The following is a 25,525-nucleotide window of genomic DNA, read 5'->3' on the forward strand; positions in this document are numbered from 1 at the left end:
GGAACAATAGGATACCTAGCAGTTAGAGGAGTCCGAGGCTCCACTGAAGAAGATGTGGCAGAATACCCAGGAGGTGAGGGGCCTGAGATGACACAGACAAAAACGTGGCAGGATATCCAGCTGATAGGGCATCCTAAAGATCCACAGGAGATGAGACAGGATACCTACCAGGTAGAGGATTATGAGGAACTATAAAAGAAGAGGTAACAGTATACCCAGCAGGTAGAGGAGTCTAAAGCTCAATAGTAGAAAAGGCATCAAGATCCACAGCAGGAAGAGGATCCTGAGGCTCCACAGAAGAGGTGGCACTTTATCCTGCAGGTTGAAAAGCCTGAGGCTTTACAGAAGAGGAAACAGAGGGTTAACCAGCACGTAGGTGAATCTGAGGCTACACAGAAGAGGAGAGTGCAGGATATTCATTTGGTAGAAAAGCCTGAGGCTCCACAGAAGAGCTGGCAAATATCCAGCAGGAAGAGCATTCTGAGTATCCAGAGACATAGAGGCGGTAGGGTTTCTAGCAGATAGAGGAACCTGAGGCTCCACTGAACATTCAGAAGAGTACCAAGGAGGTAGAGGGTCCTGAGCAACACAGAAGAAGAGACAGGATACTTAGCGGGTAGGGGATCATGAGGAACAGAGAAGAAGAGTCTACAGAATACCACAGCAGATGAAATGGCAGATTAAACAGCAGGTAGGGGACCCTGAGGCTCCCCTAAAGAAGAATTGACTGGATTCCCAGCACTTACAGGAATCTCAGTCTCCACAGAAGAGGTGGTAAGGTACCCAGCATGTAGGGGGTTCTGAGGCCACGCAGAAGCAGATTCAATAGGCTACCCTGTGGTCTATGAGCCTGAAGCTTCATAGAAGAAGAGTTGACAGGGTACCCAGTGAGTAGGGGACCCTGAGACTCCACAGAAGAAGAGACACTAAGATACAGAGCAGGTAGAGGAGCATGAGCATAAACAGAAGAACTGACAGGATATCTAGCAAGTGGAGGAGCCTGAGACTCAACAAAAGAAAAGAAGAGACAATCCTCAGTGGCGTCCAAGGTCAGTGGCTGCGGCCGGGAGGAGCTACCCCGCGTCTGAGGTCAGTGGCGGCCGGAAGGAGACACCCTGTGTCCAAGGTCAGGGGCGGCTGGGAGGAGACACCCCGAGTCCGAAATCAGTGGCGGCCAGGAGAAGCCACCTTGCTCCCGAGGCCAGGGGCGGTAACCTTGAGGAGCCACCTGGAGCCCGAGGCCAGGGCCGTCGGCCAGGAGGAGCAACCCGAGGATTGGTGGCTGCGCAGGCACAGGAGGGCCTAGAGGAGCTATACCACCTTGAAGGTCAGGAACGGTGGTGGTAAGGTGATACCCCTCGTCCAAGGAAAGGAGCAGAGGCTCTGCTTTGCTGGAGCAGCCGTGAAGAGATACCCCACGCCAAGGTAAGAGAAACCCAAGTAAGATGGTAAGTGTTGCAAGAGGGCATCAGACGGCAGACACCCAGAAACCATACTCACAGAAAACTAGTCAATCTAATCACACTAGGACCACAGCCTTGTCTAACACAATGAAACCAAGCCATGCCTGCGGGGCAACCCAAGATGGGCGGGTCATGGTGGAGAGGCCTGACAGAATGTGGTCCACTGGAGAAGGGAATGGCAAGCCACTTCAGTATTCTTGCCTTGAGAACCCCATGAACATTAGGAAAAGGCAAAATGATAGGATACCAAAAGAGGAACTCCCCAGGTCATTAGGTGCCCAATAGCTACTGGAGATCAGTGGAGATATAACTCCAGAAAGAATGAAGGGATGGAGCAAAGCAAAAACAAAACCCATTTGTGGATGTGACTGGTGATAGAAGCAAGATTCAATGCTGTAAAGAGCAATATTGCATAGGAACCTGGAATGTCAGGTCCGTGAATCAAGGGAAATTGCAAGTGGTCAAAACAAGAGATGGCAAGGGTGAACGTAGACATTCTAGGAATCAGCGAACTAAAATGGACTGGAATGGGCGAATTTAACTCAGATGACCATTACATATACTGCTGCGGGCAGGAACCCCTCAGAAGAAATGGAGTAGCCATCATGGTCAACAAAAGAGTCCGAAATGCAGTACTTGGATGCAATCTCTAAAATGACAGAATGATTTCTGTTCGTCTCCAAGGCAAACCATTCAATATCACAGTTATCCAAGTCTATGCCCCAACCAGTAACGCTGAAGAAACTGAAGTTGAAAGGTTTTATGAAGACCTACAAGATCTTTAGAACGAACACCCAAAAAGGATGTCCTTTTCATTATAGGGGACTGGAATGCAAAAGTAGGAAGTCAAGAAACAGCTCAAGTAACAGGCAAATTTGGCCTTGGAATGCAGAATGAAGCAGGGCAAAGACTAATAGAGTATTGCCAAGAAAATGCACTGGTCATAGCAAACACCCTCTTCCAACAACACAAGAGAAGACTCTACACATGGACATCACCAGATGGCCGACACCGAAATCAGATTGATTATATTCTTTGCAGCCAAAGATGGAGAAGCTTGATACAGTCAACAAAAAGAAGACCGGGAGCTGACTGTGGCTCAGATCATGAACTCCTTATTGCCAAATTCAGACTTAAATTGAAGAAAGTAGAGGAAACCGCTAGACCATTCAGGTATGACCTAAATCAAATCCCTTATGATTATACAGTGGAAGTGAGAAATAGATTTAAGGGTCTAGATCTCATAGAGTGCCTGATGAACTATGGAATGAGGTTCATGACGTTGTACAGGAGACAGGGATCCAGACCATCCCCATGGAAAAGAAATGCAAAAAAGCAAAATGGCTGTCTGGGGAGGCCTTGCAAATGGCTGTGAAAATAAGAGAGGTGAAAAGCAAAGGAGAGAAGGAAAGATATAAGCATCTGAATGCAGAGTTCTAAAGAATAGCAAGCAGCGGTAAGAAAGCCTTCTTCAGCAATCAATGCAAAGAAATAGAGGAAAACAACAGAATGGGAATACTAGAGATCTCTTCAAGAAAATTAGAGATACCAAGGGAACATTTCATGCAAAGATGGGCTCGATAAAGGACAGAAATGCTCTGGACCTAACAGAAGCAGAAGATATTTAGAAGAGGTGGCAAGAATACATGGAAGAACTGTACAAAAAAGGTCTTCATGACCCAGATAATCATGATGATGTGATCACTCATGTAGAGCCAGACATCTTGGAATGTGAAGTCAAGTCGGCCTTAGAAAGCATCACTGTGAACAAAGCTAGTGGACGTGATGGAATTCCAGTTGAGCTGTTTCAAATCCTGAAAGATGATGCTGTGAAAGTGCTGCACTCAATATGCCAGCAAGTTTGGAAAACTCAGCAGTGGCCACAGGACTGGAAAAGCTCAGTTTTCATTCCAATTCCATAGAAAGGCAATGCCAAAGAATGCTCAAACTACTGCACAATTGCACTCATCTCACATGCTAGTAAAGTAATGCTCAAAATTCTCCAAGTCAGGCTTCACCAATACATGAACCGTGAACTCCCTGACGTTCAAGCTGGTCTTAGAAAAGGCAGAGGAACCAGAGATCAAATTGCCAACATCCGCTGGATCATGGAAAAAGCAAGAGAGTTCCAGAAAAACATCTATTTCTGCTTTATTGACTATGCCAAAGCCTTTGACTGTGTGGATCACAATAAACTGTGGACAATTCTGAAAGAGATGGGAATACCAGACCACCTGACCTGCCTCTTGAGGAATCTGTATGCAGATCAGGAAGCAACAGTTAGAACTGGACATGGAACAACAGACTGGGTCCAAATAGGAAAAGGAGTACGTCAAGGCTGTATATTGTCCCCCTGCTTATTTAACTTATATGCAGAGTACATCATGAGAAACGGTGGGCTGGAAGAAAAACAAGCTGGAATCAAGATTGCCGTGAAAAATCTCAATAACCTCAGATATGCAGATGACACCACCCTTATGGCAGAAAGTGAAGAGGAGCTAAAAAGCCTCTTGATGAAAGTGAAAGAGGAGAGTGGAAAAGTTGGCTTAAAGCTCAACATTCAGAAAACGAAGATCATGGCATCTGGTCCCATCACTTCATGGGAAATAGATGGGGAAACAGTAGATACAGTGTCAGACATTATTTTTCTTGGGCTCCAAAATCACTGCAGATGACTGCAGCCATGAAATTAAAAGACGCTTCTTTCTCCTTGGAAGAAAAGTTATGACCAACCTAGATAGTATTTTCAAAAGCAGAGACATTACTTTGCTGACTAAGGTCCGTCTAGTCAAGGCTATGGTTTTTCCAGTGGTCATGTATGGATGTGAGAGTTGGACTGTGAAGAAGGCTGAGCGCCGAAGAATTGATGTGTTTGAATTGTGGTGTTGGAGAAGACTCTTGAGAGTCCCTTGGACTGCAAGGAGATCCAACTAGTCCATTCTGAAGGAGATCAACCCTGGGATTTCTTTGGAAGGAATGAGGCTAAAGTTGAAACTTCAGTACTTTGGCCACCTCATGCGAAGAGTTGACTCATTGCAAAAGACTCTGATGCTGGGAGGGATTGGGGGCAGGAGGAGAAGGGGACGACTGAGGATGAGATGGCTGGATGGCATCACGGACTTGATGGACGTGAGTCTGAGTGAACTCCGGGAGATGGTGATGGACAGGGAGGCCTGGCGTGCTGCGATTCATGGGGTCGCAAAAAGTCGGACACGACTGAGTGACTGAACTGAACTGAAGTGAAGTAGAAGAGCCTAAGGTTCCACAAACAAAGGTGACAGGATAACAAGCAGGTAGAGGAGTTGAGGCTCCACAAAGCATAGTGGACAGGATAACCCATCCAGTAGGAGGACCTGTAAATCCACAGAAGAATCCATAGTTTACCCAAAAGGTAGAGCAGCCTGAAGCTCCACACAAAAAGAATCAAGAGGCTACCCACCTGGTAGGAGAGCCTAAGGCTCCAGCGAAGAAGAACCAGCAGTATACCCAGTGGGAAAAAAAGCTTGAGGCTCCACCAAAAAAGAGGTGACAGGACTCCAAGGAAGAAATGGCAGCAGAGTACTCAGCAGGCACTGGGAGCTTGATGCTCCACAGAAGAGGTGGCAGAATTATCCAGCAGGTAGAAAAGCTAGAGGATCCACAGAAGGGAGGCAGGTTACTTAGCAGGCAGTGGAGCCCAAGGCCCCTGGGAGAAGATGCCAAAGGACACACAACCAGAAGAGGGGCATGAGATTCCACAGAAAAGGAGGAGATAGATATCTAGCAAGTTGGGGAATGTAAGAAACTACAGAAGAAGAGATAACAGAATACCCAGCTGATAGGAGAGCCTGATAATTCAGAGATGAAAAGGTAACAGGATACTCATCAGGTAGTGTAGCCTTAATCTCTACAGAAGAATCGTTAGGATACCCAGCAGGTAGGGGAGCTTGAAACTTTTCAGAAACAGAGGCAACAGGCTATCAAGCAAGAAGTGGAGACTGGTCTCTACATAGGAAGGATCAGAGGGTAACCAGCAGGTACAGGAACCTGTGGTTCCACAGAAGAAGATGTGGCAGCATACCCAGCTGGTAGAGAGGCCACAGACTACAAAGAAGAACCAGTGGCAGAATATCCAGAGAGTAGAATAGCCTGTGGCTCCATAGAAGGGGAAGTGGTAGGATACCCACTTGTGTATCCTGATGCTCCACAGAAAAAGAGATGGCAGGATACACAAACTGGTAGCGAAGCCCAAGGCCCTGCAGAAGTAGAATCAACAGGATGCCAAACAAGTAGAGCAGCCTGATGTTCCATAGAAGATCCAGTTGCATACCCAGTAAGTATGGGAGCCTAAGACTCCAGAGAAGAAGAGGAGACAGGGATGCCTATCAGGTAGGGGAGTTTGAGAAACTACAGAAGAAGATACCTAGCAGGTAGGATACCTAGCAGGATAGGAGAACCTGAGGGTACACAGAAGAGTCAACAGAATACCTAGCGGGTAGGATAGCTTGAGGCTCCAAGAAATAGAGATACACGATACTCAAGGTAGGGGTTCTAGAGGCTCACAGAAGTGTTGGCAGGATATCCTGTGGGGAGAGGAGCCTGAGGCTGTAAGAAGACGCAGTAGGATACCCAGCTTGCATGGTAATGTGAGGATCCACAGAAGTAGAGTCAACAGGATAGCAAGCAGGAATAAGAACCAGAGGGTTCACAGAAAAGAGACAGAAAAATATCACGTAGGAGAACCTGAGGCCCCACAAAGGAAGTGCATCAGAGATTGAGAGGTTGAGGGGACTGAGGCAACCCAGAAAATTCACATCTGGATACCCATCAGGGAGAGGAGCCTGAGGCTCCATGGATGAAGCAGCAGACAGATATTCAGCAGGTCGGGGAGCCTGAAGCTTCATAGAGGAGGTGACAGGATACTTAGCAGCTAGAGGAACCTGAGGCTCCACAAAAAGGAGTCATCAGGGTACCCAGCAGATAGGGAAGCCTGACTCCACAGAAGAGTCAACAGGATACCCAGGTAGAGGGAGGTGAGGCTCCTCATAAGAAAAGTCACCAGGGTACCAGCAGGTAGAGGATCCTGAGGTTACCCAGAAGAAGATGTGAACACCTCTACACTGTCTCTACATCTGTGAGCCTCAAGCTCCCTCACCTGCTGAGTAACCTGACATTACCCAGAAGGTAGAGCTGCCAAAGACACTAAAAACAAGAGGCAGGAGGATACTCAGAAGGTAGAAGAGCTTGAGGCTCCACGTAAGGGTCAACAGAACACCCAGTAGTATGGAAGCCTGAACCTCCACAAAGGGAGAGGTGACAGGATACACAGCAGGTAGGAAAGCCTGAGGTTTCACAGAAGATTCGACAGGATACCAAGTAGGTAGGGTAGCATGTAGCTGCATAGAAGAAGAGGAGGCAGAATACCTAGCTGATAGGGGAGCATGAGGCTCTACACAAGAAAAGGGGACAGGATAACCAGAAGGTAGAAGAGCCTGAAACTCCACAGAGAGGCAACAAAATATCCAAGAGGTGGGGAACCAGAGACTGCACAGAAGAAGAATCATAAGGATATCTAGCAGGTAGGGGAATTTGAGGCTTCACAGAAGAGTCGCCAGTGTACTCAGCAGGTAGGGGAGCCTGAGATTCCACAGAAGAAGGGTTGGCAGGATATCCTGCAGGTAGAGGAGCCTGAAGTTACACATAAGAGTTATCAGGATACTCAGCAGGTAGAGGAATGGAGACTTCAAAAAGCAGAGTTGACAGGAATCCCAGAGGGGAGAAGGGCCTCAGTCTCCATAGATGAAGAGAGAGCAGGATACCCAGCACAGTGAAGAGTGTGAGGCTCCACAGAAGTATAGACAACAAGGAGGAGCCTGAGATTCTACAGAAGAAGAGTTATCAGGATACCCAGCTTGTAGGGGAGCATGAGACTCCACAGACGTGAGAGCAGGGTACCTCTCAGCTGGAAAAACCTGAGATTCCACAGAAGTGACAGCATACACAGTAAATAGAAAAGCAAGAGGCTCCAAAGGAAAAAAGGCAGCAGAATACCCAGCAGAAAGAGGACCCTGAAGCTCCACAGAAGAAAAAGCAACAGGATATCCAGCAGGCAGAAGTGCCTGAAATGCCTAAGATGGCAGAGTAGATGGACGTGCACTCATTTTCTCCTGTGAGAACTTCAAAATTACAACTTGCTGCTGAACAACCATCGATAGGAGAATGTTGCATCCCATCGAAAGAAGATACTCCATGTCCAAGGGCAAAGAAGAAGAAAAGCCCAGCAAGTTGGTAGAAGGGGTGAAATTGCATTTAGAATCAAGCTCCTTAACCACCAGAGACACTCAGAGGGCTCAAACAAAACTTTGTGCACAATAGGAGACACCACAGATACTGAGCCAGACCTGCCTTGGAGTGTTAGAGGGCCTCCTGTGGAGGTATGGGTCAGCAGTGGCCGGTTGCAGGGGCAGGGTGTCTGGATACTGCAGACCTGGGTATGGCATAAGGCCTCTTGGAGGAGGTCACCATTATCCCCACTATACAACTGCAAGAACTTACAAAGAACTGGAGAAAAACTCTTGGAGAGCACAGACAAAAACTTGTACACTCCAGGACCCAGGAGAAAGGAGCTGTGACCCCACAAGAGACTGACCCAGACTTAACTGTGAGTGTCCAGGGGTACCTGGTGGAGGTGTGGGTCAGCAATGACCTGCTGTAGGGTCAGGAGCACGGACTGCTGCAGCGTGCATGAGATATTTTGAAGAAGGTCAGTACCTCCAACATAGTTTCACCTTAGGAGGGAATACAGCTCCACCCATCAACAGAAAATTGGATTAAAGATTTACTGAGCATGACCCCACCCCTTAGAACAATCCGGTTTCCCCCTCAGTTTCTCCCATCAAGAAGCTTCCATATGCCTCTTATCCTTACCTATCACAGGGCAGGCAGAGTGAAAACCATAATCAGAGAAAACTTATCAAACTGATCACATGGACCACAGTCTTGTCTAATTCAGTGAAACCTTAAGCCATGCTGTGTAGGGCCACCCAAAATGGACGGGTCACAGAGGAGAGTTCTGACAAAACGTGATCCACTGGAAAAGGGAATGGAAAACCACTTCGTATTCTTGCCTTGAGAACCCAATGAACATAAGAAAAAGGCAAAAAGATAGACTTTACTTTGACAGCAAAGGTCCATCTAGTCAAAGCTATGGTTTTTCCAGTAGTTGTGAATTCATGTGAGAGTTGGACTATAAAGAAAGCTGAGCACTGAAGAACTGATGGTTTCGAACTGTGGTGTTGGAGAAGACTTTTGAGAGTCCCTTGGGCTGCAAGAAGATCCAACCTCTCCATCCTGAAGGGAAATCAGTCCTGAACATTCACTGGAAGGACTGATGTTGAAATGAAACTCCAATACTTTGGCCACCCTATGCAAACAGCTGACTCATTTGGAAAGACTCTGATGTTGGAAAAGATTGAGGGCAGGAGGAGAAGGGGATGACAGAGGATGAAATGGTTGGATGGCATCACCGACACAATGAACATGAGTTTGGGTAAGCTCCAGGAGTTAATGATGGACAGGGAGGCCTGGTATGCTGCATGTCATGGGGTCACAAAGAATTGGACACGAATGAGCAACTGAATTGAACTGAACTGAACTGAACTGAACTGAAAGAGATAGAAACTGACAGATAAACTCCCCAGGTTGGTAGGAGAAGAGTAGAGAAATAACCCGAGAAAGGATGAAGAGATGGAGCCAAAGCAAAAACAACACCCAGTTGTGGATGTGACTGGTGATGGAAGTAAAGTCTAATGCTGTAAAACACAAGAATGCATAGAAACCTGGAATGGTAAGTCCATGAATCAAGGTAAATTGAAAGTGGTCAAACCAGGAATGAGTGAACTAAAATGGAAGGCAATGGGTGAATTTAACTCAGAGGAACATTATATCTACTACTGTGGGCAAGAATCCCTTAGAAGAAATAGAGTAGCCATCATAGTCAACAAAAGAGGCCTCAATGCAGTGCTTGGATGCACTCTTAAAAATGACAGAATGATCTCTGTTCATTTCCAAGGCAAACCATTCAATATCACAGTAATCCCAGTCTATGCCCCAACCAGCAGAACTGAAGTTGAACAGTTCTATGAAGACCTACAAGACCTTCTAGAATTAACAAACAAAAAAGATGTCCTTTACATTCTAGGACACTAGAATGTAAAAGTAGGAAGTCAAGAGATACCTGCAGTAACAGGCAAATTTGGCCTTGGAATACAAATTGAAGCAGGGTAAAGGCTAACAGAGTTTTGCCAAGAGAACACACTAGTCATAGCAAACACCGTCTCCCAACAATACAAGAAAGATTCTACACATGGATATCACCAGATGGTAAATACCAAAATCAGATTGATTACATTCTTTGCAGGCAAAGATGGAGGAGCTCTATTCAGTCAGCAAAAATAAAACTAGAAACTGATTATGGCTCAGATCATGAGTTCATGCAAAATTCAGATGTAAATTGAAGAAAGTAGGGAAAACTACTAAACCGTTAAGGGATATGTGTCTCTGGGTGTGTTAGTTGCCTAGCTGTGTCTGACTCATTGCAACTCCATGGACTGGAGTCTGACAGGATCCTCTGTCCATGTAATTCTACAGGCAAGAATACTGCAGTGGGTTGCCATTTCCTTCCCCACAATTCAGAATTCATAAATCAAATCCCTTACAATTATACACTGGAAGTGACAAACAGATTTAAGGGATTAGATCTATACACAGTACATGAATAACTATGGATGGAGGTTGGAGACATTTCACAGGAGTCAGTGATCAAGCCATCTCCAAGAAGAGGAAATGTAAAAAGGCAAAATGATGTCTGAGGAAGCCATAAAAATAGCTGTTTTGAAGAGAAGCAAAAGGCAAAGGAGAAAAGGAAAGATATACTCATCCAAGTGCAGAGTTACAGAGACTATCGAGGAGAGAAAAGAAAGCCTTCCTCAGTGACCAATGCTGAGAGATAGACGAAAAAAATAGAATGGGAAGGACTAGAGCTCTCTTCAAGAAAATTAGAGACACCAAGGGAATATTTCATGCAAATATGGGCACAATAAAGGACAGAAATGGCATGGACCTAACAGAAGCAGAAGATATTAAGAATGGGTGGCAACAATACACAGAAGAACTATAGGTAAAAGACCTTCATGACACAGATAACCATGATGGTGTGATCACTCATCTAGAGCCAGACATCCAGGAATGAGAATGAGTGGGCCTTAGGAAGCATCACTGCAAACAAAGCTAGTGGAGGTGATGGAATTCCAGCTGAACTATTTCAGGTCCTAAAAGATGATGCTGTGAAAGTGCTTCACTCAATATGCCAGCAAATTTGAAAAATTTAGCAGCAGCCAAAGGACTGGAAAAGTTCAGCTTTCATTCCAGTCCCAAGGAAAGGCAATGTGAAACAATGTTCAAACTACTGCACAGCTACACTCATCTCACTTCCTAGCAAGTTCAGTTCAGTTGCTCAGTCATGTCTGAATCTTTGTGATCCCATGGATTGCAGCACACCAGGCTTCCCTGTCCATCACTAACTCCCTGAGTTTACTCAAACTCATGTCCACTGTGTCAGTGATGACATCCAACCACTTCATCTTCTGTTGTCCCCTTCTCACCCCACTTTCAATCTTTCCCAGCATCAGGATCTCTTCCAATGAGTCAGCTCTTTGCATGTAGTGGCCAAAGTATTGGAGTTTCATTTCAACATCAGTCCTTCCAAAGAATATTCATTACTGATTTCCTTTACAATGGACTGATTGGATCTCCCTGAAGTCCAAGGGACTCTCAAGAGTGTTCTCCAATACCACAGTTCAAAGGCATCAATTCTTTGGTGCTCAGCTTTCTTTGCAGTCCAACTCTCACATCCATACATGACTACCAGAAAAACCATAGCTTTGACTAGATGGACCTTTGTTGGCAAAGAAATGTCTTTGCTTTTTAATATGCTGCCTAGTTTGGTCATAGCTTTTCCTCCAAGGAACAAGAGTCTTTTAATTTCATGGCTGCAGTCATCATGTGCAGTGATTTTGGAGCCTCCCAAAATAAATAAATAAATACATAAAGTCTGCCACTGTTTCCCCATCTATTTGCCATGAAGAGATGGGACCAGATGCCATGACCCTAGTTTTCTGAATGTTGAGTTTTAAACTAACTTTTTCACTCTCCTCTTTCACTTTCATCAAGAGGCTCTTTAATTCTTTTTCACTTTCTGCCATAAGGGTGGTGTCATCTGTGTATCTGAGGTTATTGATATTTCTCCAGGCATCTTGATTCCAGCTTGTGCTTCTTCCAGCCAAGCGTTTCTCATGATGTATTCTGCATAGAAGTTAAATAAGAAGGGTGACAGTATACGGCCTTCACATATAGATGAAGGCTACACTCCTTTTCCTATTTGGAACCAGTCTGTTTTTCCATGTCCAGTTCTAACTGTTGCTTCTTGAACTGCACACAGATTTCTCAGGAGGTAGGTCAGGTGGTCTGGTTTTCCCATCTCTTTCAGAATTTTCCAGAGTTTGTTGTGATCCACACAGTCAAAGGCTTTGGCACAGCCAATAAAGCAGAAGTACTTTCTGGAACTCTTGCATTTTTGATCATTCAATGGATGTTGGAAATTTGATATCTGGTCTCTCTGCCTTTTCTAAATCCACATTGAACATCTGGAAGTCCACGGTTCACACACTATTGAAGCTGGGCTTGGAGAATTTTGAGCATTACTTTACTAGTGTGTGAGATGAATGCAATTGTGTGGTAGCTTGAGCATTCTTTGGCATCATTTTTCATTAGGATTGGAATGATAACTGATCTTTTCCAGTCCTGTGACCACTGCTGAGTCTTCCAAATTTGTGGGCTATTGAGTGCAGTACTTTCACAGCATCATCTTTTAGGACTTGAAATAGTTCAGCTGGAATTCCATCACCTCCACCAGCTTTGGTCGAAGTGATGCTTCCTAAGGCCAACTTGACTTCGCATTTTAGGATGTCTGGCTCTAGGTTGGTGATAACACCATCGTGATAATCTGGGTCATGAAGATCTCTTGTGTATAGTTCTTCTGTGAATTGTTGCCACCTCTTCTTAATATCTTCTTCTTCTTCTGTTAGGTCCATACCATTTCAGTCCTTTATTGTCCCCATTTTTGCATGAAGTTTTCCCTTGATATTTTTAACTTTCTTAAACAGATCTCTAGTCCTTCCCATTCTATTGTTTTCCTCTATTTCTTAACACTGATCACTGAGCTTTCTTATCTCTCCTTGCTATTCTTTGGAACTCTGCATTCAAGTGGGTATATCTTTTCTTTTCTCTTTTGCCTTTTGCTTCTCTTCTATTCACAGCTATTTGTAAGGCCTCCTTAGACAATCATTTTGCCTTTTTACATTTCTTGTTCCTAAGGATGGTCTTGATCACTGCCTCCTGTACAATGTCACCAACCTCTGTCCATAGTTCATCAGGCAGTCTATCAGATCTAATCCCTTGAATCTATTTGTCATTTGCCCTGCATAATCATAAGGGATTTGATTTAGGTCATCATTTGATTTAGACCTTAATGGTCTAGTGGTTTTCCCTACTTTCTTCTATTTAAATCTGAATTTTGCAATAAGGAGTCCATGATCTGAGCCACAGTCAGCTCCCAGTCTTGTTTTTGCTGACTGTATAGAACTCCTCCATCTTTGGCTGAAAAGAATATAATCAATCTGTGCTGGTATTCACCGTCTGGTGATGTCCCTGTGTAGAGTCTTCTCTTGTATTTGTGGGAGAGGTTGTTTGCTATGACCAGTGTGTTCTCTTAGCAAAACTCTATTAGCCTTTGCCCTGCTTCATTCTATACTCCAAGGCCAAATTTGCCTGTTACTCCAAGTGTCTCTTGACTTCCTACATTTGCATTCCAGTCCCCTATAAAGAAAAGGTCATCTTTTTGTGTGTATTAATTCTAGAAGGTCGTGTAGGTCTTCATAGGACCATTCAACTTCAGCTTCTTCAGCATTGCTGGTCGGGGCATAGACTTGGATTACTGTGATATTGAATGGTTTGCCTTGGAAATGAACCAAGATCATTCTGTTGTTTCTGAGATTGCATCCAAGTACTGCATTGTGGCCTCTTTTGTTGACTATGATGGCTACTCCATTTCTTCTAAGGGATTCTTGCCCACAGTAATAGATATAATTTTCCTCTGAGTTAAATTCACCCATTGCAGTCCCTTTTAGTCCATTGATTCTGAAAATGTTGATGTTCATTCTTGCCATCTCTGGTTTGACTACTTTCAATTTGCTTCGATTCAGGGACCTAACATTCCATGTTCCTATGCTATATTGCTCTTTACAGCATCAGACTTTACTTCCATCACCAGACACATCCACAACTGAGTGTTGTTTTTGCATTGGCTCTGTCTCTTCATTCTTTCTGTAGTTATTTCTCCACTGATGTCCAGTAGCATATTGGGCTCCTATAGACTTGGGGAGTTCATATTTCAGTGTCTTTACTTTGTGCCTTTAGTACTGTTAGTGGGGTTCTCAAGGAAAGAATATTGAAGAGGTTTGCCATTCCCTTCTCCAGTGGACCACGTTTTTTCAAAACTGTCCACTGTGATCCATCCTTCTTGGGTGGCCCTACACAGCATGGCTCATAGTTACATTGAATTAGACATGGCTATGGTCCATGTGGAGAAGGCAATGCACCCCACTCCAGTACTCTTGCCTGGAAAATCCCATGGACAGAGGAGCCTGGTAGGCTGCAGTCCATGGGGTTGCTAAGAGTCAGATACGACTGAGCAACTTCACTTTCACTTTTCACTTTCATGCTTTGGAGAAGGAAATGGCAACCCACTCCAGTATTCTTGCCTAGAGAATCCCAGGGATGGAGGAGCCTGGTGGGCTGCCATCTATGGGGTCGCACCGAGTTGGACACGACTGAAGCGACTTAGCAGCAGCAGGAGTGGTCCTTGTGATCAGATTGGCTAGTTTCCTGTGATTGTGGATTTCCATCTGTCTACCCTCTGATGGAAAAGCATATGAGGCTCATGGAAGATTCCTGATGGGAGAGACTGAGGGGGAAATTGGATCCTGTTCTCATGGGTGGGCTCATTTCAGTAAACCTTTAATCCAATTTTCTTTTGATGGTTGGGATTGTGTTCTCTTCTTATTATTTACCTGGGGCCACACTATGGTGGAGGTAATGAAGATAATGGTCACCTCCTTCAAAGGGTTCCATGCACACACTGCTACACTCAATGCCATCAGCCCTGCAGCAGGCCAGTGCTGACCCATGCCTCCACCAGAGACTCCTGTTCAGTTCAGTTCAGTTGCTCAGTCGTGCCTGACTCTTTGTGACCCCATGAGTTGCAGCACGCCAGGCCTTCCTGTCCTTCACCAACTCTCGGAGTTCACTCAGACTCACACCTATCGAGTCAGTGATGCCATCCAGCCATCTCATCCTCTGTCGTCCCCTTCTCCTCCTGCTCCCAACCCCTCCCAGCATCAGAGTCTTTTCTAATGAGTCATCTCTTTGCATGAAGTGGCCAAAGTACTGGAGTTTCAGCTTTAGCATCATTCCTTCCAAAGAACACCCAGGGCTGATCTCTTAGAATGGACTGGTTGGATCTCCTTGCAGTCCAAGGGACTCTCAAGAGTCTTCTCCAACACCACAGTTCAAAACCTATTAAAAAAAAATAATTTGGTTGTTAACCTAGACTCCCCAATATACCTCTTTAATCCCAATTTACCTACAAATAATACTGTACCACTTCATGTACAGAGAAATTATCTTACAACAGATTCTCTAATCCATTGTGCTATTTTATTTCTACATATGCTATAAACACATAAGTTCATTGCTACTATTTTTTGTAATTAAAAAATATTTAGTTAGTTATTTTTGACTATGTAATGTCTTCATTGCTGTGCAAATGCTTTGTCTAGTTGCAGTCAACAGGGAGCTACTCTCTGGTTGCCATGCACAGGCTTATTGTGGTGACTTCTATTGTTGAGGTGCACAGGCTGTAGGGCACATGGGCTTTCAGTTCACGTCAGTCGCTCAGTCATGTCCGACTCTTGCGACCCCATGAATGGCAGCACGCCAGGCCTCCCTGTTTATCACCATCTCCTGGAGATCACTCAGACTCACATCCATCGAGTCCGTGATGCCATCCAGCCATTTCATCCTGTCATCTCCTTCTCCTCCTGCCCCCAATCCCTCCTAGCATTAGAGTCTTTTCCAATGAGTCAACTCTTCTCATGAGGTGGCCAAAGTACTGGAGCTTCAGCTTTAGCATCATTCCTTCCAAAGAAATCCAGGGTTGATCTCCTTCAGAATGGACTGGTTGGATCTCCTTGCAGTCAATGGGACTCTCAAGAGTCTTCTCCAACACCACAGTTCAAAAGCATCAATTCTTCAGCACTCAGCCTTCTTCATAGTCCAACTCCGGTTCAAAATTGGGAAAGGAATACGTAAAGGCAGTATATTGTCACCCTGGTTATTTAACTTCTACGCAGAGTACATAATGTGAAATGCTGGGTTGGATGAAACACAAGCTGGAATCAAGATTGCCAGGAGAAATATCAATAACCTCACATATACAGATGATACCATCCTTATGGCAGAAAATGAAGAACAAAGGAGCCTCTTGATGAAAGTGAAAGAGGAGAATGAAACAGTGGGCTTGAAGCTCAACATTCAGAAAACTAAGATCATGACATCTGGTCCCATCAGTTTATGGCAAATAGATGGGCAAACAGTGGAAATGGTGACAGAATTTATTTGCAGGGTCTCCAAAATCACTGCAGATTGTGACTGCAGCCATGAAATTGAAAGACTCTTGCTCTTTGGAAGAAAAGCTATAACCAACCTAAACAGTGTATTAAAAAGCAGAGACATTACTTTGCCAACAAAGGTCAATCTAGTCAACACTATGGTTTTTCCAGTAGGAATGTATGGATGTGAGTGTTGGACTATAAAGAAAGCTGAGCATTGAAGAACTGATGCTTTTTTTTTTTTAATCTGTTGTTGTTGTGTGTGTGTGTGTTTTTTTTTTTTTTTTTTTTTTTGAACTGATACTTTTAAACTGTGGTGTTGGAGAAGACTCTTGAGAGTCCCTTGGACTTCAGGGAGATCAAATCACTCAATCCTAAAGGAAATTGGTCCTGAATATTCATTGGTGGGACTGATGCTGAAGCTTAAACTCAAATACTTTGGCCATCTTATGCGAAGAACTGACTCATTGGAAAAGACCCTGATGCTGGGAAAGATTGAAGCCTGCAAAGCGTGCAATGGTTCAGTGGAATCACTGGCTCAGTGGAGATGAGTTTGAGTAAGCTCCAGGAGTTGATGATGGACAGGGAAGCCTGGCATCTGGCTGTCCATTGGATTGCAAAGAGTTGGAAATGACTGAGCTACTGAACTGAACTGAGAAGTGCTTGAGGCTCCACAGAAGAAGAGTGACAAGATATCTTGCAGGTAGAGGAGTCTGAGGCTGCAGAGAAACACAGTTGACAGGATACCTACCAGTACCCTCAGGTAAGGCTCCACAAGGAACAGGTTATAGACAAATCTGAGCCTCCACTGAAGAAGATGTGGCAGAGTACCCAGGAAGTCTACTTGTCTTAGAAAACACAGAAATGGTGGCTGGATACCTTGTAGGTTGCACAGTTTGAAGTTCCTCAGCAGATGAGGAGATAGAATAACTAGCAGGTAGGAGATTAAGAGGAACTACAAAAAGAGGCATAGGAGAGCCTGAAGCTCCACAGGCTTTGATTAAGAGGTGACAGATTATGAGAAAGTAGGGAAGAAAATGAAGCACCACAGAAGAGGAGGAGAAAGAACACCAACATAGTATGGTAGCATGAGGTTCTAAGGAAGAAGAGTGTACAGGATATCTAGCAGGTTGAAGAGTCTGAGGCTCCACAGAAGAAAAGGGACAGTATATCCAGAGGTAGGGGAGCCTGAAGCTCCATAAGATTTGTCAGGGTACTCAGCAGGTAGGGGAGCTTGAAGCTTCATGGAAGTAGTCAGCTCAATACCCAGCAGCTTGAGACTAAGACTCCACAGAAGCAGAGTCGACTGAATACACAACAGATGAGGAGCCTGATGCTACACAGAAGAAGAGTCAAGTTGCCCAGTGTGAAGGGGAGCCTGAGGCTCTACAGAAGAGTTTGCTGAATACCCAGTGGATCGGGGATATTGAGGCTCCATGGAAGAATAGGCATAAGGATACTCAATGAGCAGAGGAGCCAAAGGCCTGGAAGAAGAGTTGTCAAGATACACAGCAGGTAGGCAAGACTGAGACTCCGTAGAAGAGTTAACAGGATAAACAACATGTATAGGAGCCTGTGTCTCCACAGAAGAAATGCAGCAGGATACCAGGCAGGTAGAGAATCACTAGGCAACACAGATAAGAGACAACATGATACATCACAGGGGGAGGAGCCTGAGACTCTACATAAGAAGAGGGGACAGGGTGTTCAGTAGTTACAGGAGTGTAAGTCTCCACAGAAGAAGCTTCAGCAGAATACTTAGTATATATATGAGCATGGACCTCCACAGAAAAGGAGACAGGATACCCAGCAGGTAAAGGAACCTGAGGCTCCACAGAAGCATAGTCAACAGAATATCCAGTGGATTAAGAAGCCTGAGGACCCACAAAGAGGAAGAGGCAGCAGGATATGCAGAAGGAAGAGGAGCTTGTGGCTTCAGAGGAGCAGAGTCAACAAGATTACTGGCAGGTATAGGATGCTGAGATCCACAGAAGAAAAAGGCAGCAGGATATCCAGTAGATAGTGGTGTCTGAGGCTCCAGGGAAGAACAAGCAGCAGGATACCCAGCAAGTAGAAGATCCTGAGGCACCTCAGAAGAAGAGTCATCAGGATACAGAGCATTTGGAAGAGCCTGAATATCCAAGAAGAGGTGGATAGATACCCAGCAGCTAGAGGAACCTAGAGATCCACAGAAATGCTGAATACCCAGCAGATAGGGGAGCCTGAGGCTCAGAAAAGAAGAGGTGGCAGGATATCCAACTGGTAAAAGATCCTCAGGCTCCATAGAAGAAAGACAATCAAGATAACCAGTTTGTAGAGGACCCTGAGTGTACAAAGAAGAAAACTAGACAAGTTATCCAGAAGGCAAAAGAGAAAGTCTGAGGCACTACAGAATAGTTGTCAGGATACACAACAAGTAGATAAGATGAGACTTCAGAGAAAAAAGTGGGTATGATACCCAGCAGGTAGGTGAGCCTGAGGCTCCACTTAAAAAGAGTCGGCAGGATACTGCAGACATAGAGGAGTCTGAGGCTACACAGAAGAAGGTGCACAAGGGAAGTAGAACCTGAGGCTCAACATAAGCAGAGTCAGCAGTAAACCCAGTGGGTTGAGGAGCCTGAGGCTCCACAGAAGGAGTCAACATGATACCCAGCAAGTACAGGAGGCACCACAGAAGAAGATTTGTCAAAATACCCAGTGGGTAGTGGAGCCTGAGGCTTCACAGAGAAGAAGGAACAGGATATCCACTAAGTAGAGTATCCTGAGACTCCACAAAAGCTGAGTCAAGAGGATAGCCACTAGGCAGAGGAGCCTGAAGCTACAGAAAAGAAGAAACAGATGGATATGCAGAAGGTAGGGCTCCTGAGTCTCCAACATCTCATCTCCAGGGAAACTTTATATTTTCATTTTCTGAGATATTGGGGTTTTGTATCCTGAGTGTCCATCATCTCATCCCTGAGTCTCTGGACTCTCCTTTTCTGAGTAAACTATGTTGCATCTCCTTTCCTAGGTCTCTCCTAAATCTCATATCCCAAGTCTCCAGAGTATCAATTTCAGGGTTTTATCCCCTAAGTCTTCAGGGTCTAGTCTCCTGAGTCTTCAGGGTCTCATCTACAAGGATGCATCTACTGAGTCTCCAGAGTCTCTTCTCCCAAGTCTCTAGGGTCTCATTTACAGGTCTCATACACTGAGGCTCTTCGGTCTTGCCTACTGAATCTCTAGGGTCTTATTTCCTGAGTCTGTAGGGTCTCATGTACATGGTTGCATTTCCTGAGTCTCCAGGATCTTACTTCCTGGGTATGGTCTCATTAGACTCTGTGGTCTCTTCTACTGGGGCTCCTGAGGCTCCTGGGGCTCATGTCCTGAGTCTCCAGGGTCTCTTCTCCTCTACCACCAGAATATCATTTCCAGGGTATCATTTCCTGAGTCTCAGAGGTCTCATCTCCTGGGATTCCTGGGTTTGGTCTCCTAAGACCCCTGGGCCTCATTTCCTGAGTCTCTGAGTTCTTGTCTTCTGATTCTCAAGGATCTCTTTCCTGAGTCTCCAGGGTCTCATTTCTAGACTCTCAACTCCTTAGACTCAGGGGTCTGGTCTCCTGAAACTTCCAGGTCTCATATCCTGAGTAGCCTAAGTTGTCTCCTCTTCTAAGTAGCCTAAGTCTCCTGTCCTGAGTCTACTATCCTGAGTCTCTGACTCTCCTGTTCAAGGTCTCATTTTGAGTCTCTAGACTCTTGTCTCCAGAGAGTCCAGCATCTCTTTGCCAGAACCTCCTGGGTATCATATCTGACGCTCCAGATTCCTGTCTCAGAGTCTCCAGGATTTCATATCCTGAGTCTCCATTGTCTCATTTCACAGGTATCATTGGCCGATATCCAGGGTCTCATCTTCTTAGACTCTTAGGTATTGTCACCTGTGTCTCTGGGGTCTCACCTCCAGAGAGTCCAGTCTTCCCTCCTGTGGGTTCATGGTGTCATCTCCTGAGTCTCTGACGTCTCATCTCCTGAGGTTCCATGGTATGGTCTCCTGAGATTCTGGGGTTTGGTCTCCTCAAGCTCAGGGCTTTTTTTCCTCCTCAGACCCTGAGGCTTGGTCTCCAGAGACCCCAAGGTTTCAGGTCCTGAGCCTTTGGCATCTCGTTTCCTCAGACCTGGATCTCATAACCTGAGTCTCATTTTTTAATTCTCTATTGTCTCATCTCTTCACTTTTCATGGTCTCCTCTCCTGAGTCTTCTGACATTCCTATCTTGAGTAAGCTTAGTTTTATCTCCTCTGCTGAGTCTCAAGAATCTGCTTTCATGAGTCTCCTTCCCACAGTTTTATCTCCAAAGATTCTTGGATCTTGACTTTGAGTCCTCAGGGTCTCATCTTCTGGGTTTTGGTCTCATCTCTTGGGTCTTGTTTCCTGAGACTGGCTCCATAGAAGCTCCAGATCTAGTCTCCTGAGACTCTGGGGTCTGATATCCTGAAACTCCAGGGTCTCATATCCTGAGAGTCCCCATCTGGACTCCTGAGCCTCCAGACCCTCCAGGCTCTCCACCCTGAGTAGCCTAGTCTCATCTCCTCTTCTGAGTCTGCTAACTGTCCTCTACTAAGTCTATCCAAGTTTCCAGAGTATACTTTACAAGGTTTCATCTCCTGAGTCTCCAGAGCCTAGTCTCCTGAGCCCAGGGTCTAGGCTTCTGAGTCTTCAAGTTCTGGTCTCCTCAGTATCCAGGGTCTCATCTACAAGGACTCACTAGTATCTCATTTCCAGGGTTTCATCCTCTGAGCCTCTGAGATCTCATCTTCTGAATATCTGGGGTCTCATCCCCTGAGTCTCCAGGGTCTCATTTCCTGGGTGTTCCTGAGACTCTAGGGTCTCTTCTCCTAAGACCCCTGGATCTCATCTCCTGAGATGCCTGGGTCTTGTGTACTGAGCCTCCAGGGTCTCTTCTGAATTTCCAGGGTCTTATTTCAGGGTGCATCTCTGAGACTCTAAACTCTCGTCACCTGTGACTCCTGGGTTTCATCTCCTAAGACTCCTGGGTCTCATTTTCTGAGTCTCCAAGGTCTCATCTTCTGTTTCTCAAGGGTCCTTCTCCTAAAACTCTGGGGTCTTTTCTTCTGAGATTCTGGTGTCTGGTATCCTGAGTGTCGACCATCTCATCTCCCAAGTCCTTGGAGTCTCCTTTCCTGAGTAGCATAATTCTCCTCTTCTATGTTGAGTTTCCTAAGTCTACTCTCCTAAGTCTATCCAGTCTCCAGAGTATTCTGGAGTCTCTGGGTCTATTCTCCTGAGTCTCCAGGGTATGATCTCCTCAGCCTACAGGGTTTAATCTACAGGAACTCATCTATTGAGTCTCCAGGGTCTCTTCTCCTGGCTCTCTGGGTATCCTGCCTCCTCTTTATCTGTGGAGATTCTTGTTCCTCTACCTGCTGAGTATCCAGCTGACTCTTCTTCTGTGGAGCCTTGGGCTTCTCTAACCACTGTGTATCCAACTGACTTTTCTGTGCAACTTCAGGTTCCTCTACCTGCTTTGTATCTAGTCAACTCTTCTGTGGAGCCTCAGCTTCCTCTAGTTGCTGGGTGTCCTCTCAAAACTTCTTCTGTGGAGCCTTAGGCTCTCCTACTCACTGAGTAGATGAGGTGTGGGAATGTCAAATCCAAAGTTTAGCCTCTCTTGATAGGTTTTTGCCAGCATTTGGAGATTATCCATTCAACTGGGTTTGCCAGTGTATATTACCACTGACAGTGCAGTTGGGTTCTCTTTCCTCTATGACCCATTTTGCAATTGTTGTTTGTAGCATTTTGGGATTTGATTTCTGGTGTCCTTCTGATTGACACTCCTATCGTAACTAGGAATGTGGAGTCTCGTACTCTGTGGTGGAGATATGGGTTTTCAGTTTTGTTCTTTGCTTATTTGCTTTTTTCCTTAAATGTTGTGAGGAAAATTTACCTGTAGCATTTGGCCTTCTGAAATTACACTGTGTTTGGAATTTATTTTTGCAATATTTGCTGCCAGACATGTCCTGAAGGTAGCTGTTATCATTAACAACCCTCAAGTCTGAATTTAAGGTGTCAGTAAGCACTGGTTATCCAGTTGTAGTTACAAGAAAGTGGTAAAAAGTCCACAAGGTGGTAGCACTTTTTCAGGCCAATGACTGATTCCTGGGACAACTATAACCTTAAGAATGTCAGCTTCTTGAGCTGTGCTTTGAAGTGGAATATGCAGAGTACAGAGTACATAGTGAGAAACACTGGGCTGGATGAAGCACAAGCTGGAATAAAGATTGCCAGGAGAAATATAAATAACCTCCTATATGCAGATGATACTACCCTTATGGCAGAAAGTGAAGAAGAACTAAAGAGTCTCTTGATGAAACTGAAAGAGGAGAGTGAAAAGTTTGGGTTTAAGCTCAGCATTCAGAAAACTAAGATCATGGCATCTGGTCCCATCACTTGATGGAAAATAGATGGGGAAACAGCGGCAAGCTTTATTTTGGGGGAGCTCCAATGTCACTGTCACTGCAGATGGTGACTGCAGCCATGAAATTAAAAGACTCTTACTCCTTGGAAGAAAAGCTATGACCAAACTAGGCAGCATGTTGAAAAGCAGAGACATTACTTTGCCAATAAAGGTCCATCTAGTCAAGGCTATGGTTTCTCTAGTAGTCATGTATAGATGTGAGAGTTGGACTATAAAGAAAACTGATCACTGAATAATCATGTTTTTGAACTGTGGTGTTGGAGAAGACTCTTGAGAGTCCCTTGGACTGCAAGGAGATCCAACCAGCCCATCCTAAAGGAGATCAGTCCTGGGTGTTCATTGGAAAGACTGATATTGAAGCTGAAACTCCAATACTCTGGCTACCTAATGCAAAGAGCTGTTTCTTTTGAAAAGACCCTGATGCTAGGAAAGATGGAGGGCAGGAGGAGAAGGGAACAACAGATGATGAGATGGTTGGATGGCATCACAGACTCAATAGACATGAGTTTGAGTAACTCCAGGAGTTGGTGATAGATGGGTAGGCCTAGTGTGCTACAACCCATGGGGTCACAAAGAGTCAGACACTACTGAGTGACTGAACTGAACTGACAGGGTTGTGTCTGTTTCGTCTCATTAAATCTTCACACCCCTAAACCTTGACTGAGACCAAGCCAGGACCACAGCACCCAGCTGAGGGTGCTATGGTACCTAGGTGTCTACACTTTCAGAATGGAGGCTTGATCTGGGAATTCCAGCCCCTGAAGAGGTGGATAATAGATGACTATTGTCTCCAAGATCTTCCAGGCCTTTACACCACTTGGGATTCTAGTTCCAGCTAGAGCCAGTAGGTAGAAGAGGTTTTAAAAGGGGTTCAACAAAGGGCCCACTAGCAGGCTTTATTGACATGAACCCAGTCCAGTCTTGGCACCCAAGCCTACTCAGGCTCCAGTCATAAGATTGAGGTCCAAGTCAGGAAGTCTGAGGGAATAAAGTAGACATTTTCTTTCCTTTCCTTTAACATCAAGATGATGTTATTTTAGTATTTAGAAGACTGGCCATGCTTGTTTGTTGTCAGTGTGGATCCACAATTCAGGTTTGTAGAATCCAGGCAATATAACTTTCCCTTTTGGATTATTTTACCATAGATCTTATTACAGAAAGTCAAGCATCATACTGAGCATCAGATTCTTGTGAATTATCTATTTCACATGCAGTTCTTGTGTATATGAGGAAAGTAGAAAGAAGATAATCCTATGGATTATCTCTTAGAGGTACACATTTCTGTGAATAGGTGTGACAGAGATTTATGTGTGTATATGGAAGGAAGCAAGAAAGAAAGGGAGGAAGTTGATAAACCATGTGAAATAGCAATTACAGATACAGATTTCTGTTTGTATGTTAGTCCCCAACAACTTAATTCATCCCTGGTCCTTAATTTTTTCTAGATCCCTATGAAAGGGAATCTGAGTTCTAGACTGCAGAGCCAAATAATGAACTTCACAAACATGCAAACGCTCACCACTGCAAGCAGGCAGAATTTATTTTAAAGAAGAGAGAAGTAAAGCTCTCCACATAGACACTGAGAGAGGGTTCCCCAAAAGGTGGAAATTACAGCAGGGTATATCTTTACTAGTATTGATGTGTACATTTCTTATTGCCTCCCATGTTAACATGTGTAATTTTTAACCAGTTAGCTTAAAGACCACCATGTCCAGTTTGACATCTTTATGGCTTGCTTTGATCCTGTTTTTAAGTTTTTTTTAGACATAGACATTGACTCACCATCCTGTGACCCTTTCTCATGACTTTAGGCTATTGTTTAAGGACCAGATGTAAATGGGCTAAGAATTGATGGCACATCAGGTATGTTTATATATATAAGTTAGGCAACAGTTAATAAGTGTCCTGTCCGGGGTCTGGATGGTTTATGACCTACCAGACCAGGGATGTATTCCTCTGAATGCCAGGAAATTGGAACAAAGAGCATAGTTTTAGGTTAATGGAGTAAGATGTTTACTTGAGAAGGAAAATTAAATTTAAAAAAAAAAAGGACTGAGGGCTCAGAGTCCTACACTAACTGACTAACAATTTCTACTTCACCTGGGCATCAGTTTGAATTCTCAGGGTCTCTGCATTGCAAATTTGATCTGATATTTCTTTTTTATTTTGCTAAGAAGGGACATGATATGCTTTTGTCTTTGTCTGGCTGAGTTCCCTTATTATACAATCCTCCATCATCATCCCTGTATCAATCAGTGACATAATTTTCTAATTTCAGTGGTGGTTTCTTATGCTGAGCAATGAGAATGATCAGTCCTGAGTGTTTATTGGAAGGACTGATGTTGAATCTGAACTCCAATAATTTGGCCACCTGATGTGAAGAACTAACTCACTGGAAAAGCCCCTGATGCTGGGAAAGATTGAAGGCAAGAGGAGAAGGGGATGACAGAGGATGAGATGGTTGGATGGCATCACCAAGTCAATGGACATGTGCCGGGGTCCAGCCCCGGTGGATCCAGGGAATTTGAAGGTGGACGGAGTCGGCAAGGAAAGACTTATTTATTCATTGATATAAGATTAGACTAAGAAACAATAGTGTAGTAGGAAGATTAAATGGAGAAAGAGGGCTGAATAGCTTGGATTACGCGGAAGACCAAAAAAATTCCAGACAAGGAATTTGCACCATCTACGTTGGGCCACCAGCGCTCGCTTGAATATCTAAGGGTGCCTCGCCGTAGGCTCCCTTTCGCCCGGGTCTTAACAGCCAGGGCAAGTAAGTAGGCTTGGCGAACCTCCGCGCCCCAGATGGAAATTCAGCCTGAAATTAAG

General features: G+C 44.7%; 1 long non-coding RNA gene across 1 annotated transcript; it reads left to right on the plus strand.

Annotated features, from left to right (window-relative positions):
- Positions 1-412: 412 nt before the first annotated feature.
- Positions 413-10,477, plus strand: LOC120860173. The gene is made up of 3 exons (XR_005720257.1): positions 413-423; positions 5,432-5,433; positions 10,386-10,477. It is a non-coding gene; the product is annotated as an uncharacterized LOC120860173 (long non-coding RNA).
- Positions 10,478-25,525: the final 15,048 nt, after the last annotated feature.

The sequence above is a fragment of the Oryx dammah genome, unplaced genomic scaffold (genome assembly GCF_014754425.2).
Source record: "Oryx dammah isolate SB20612 unplaced genomic scaffold, SCBI_Odam_1.1 HiC_scaffold_11032, whole genome shotgun sequence".
NCBI lineage: Eukaryota > Metazoa > Chordata > Mammalia > Artiodactyla > Bovidae > Oryx > Oryx dammah.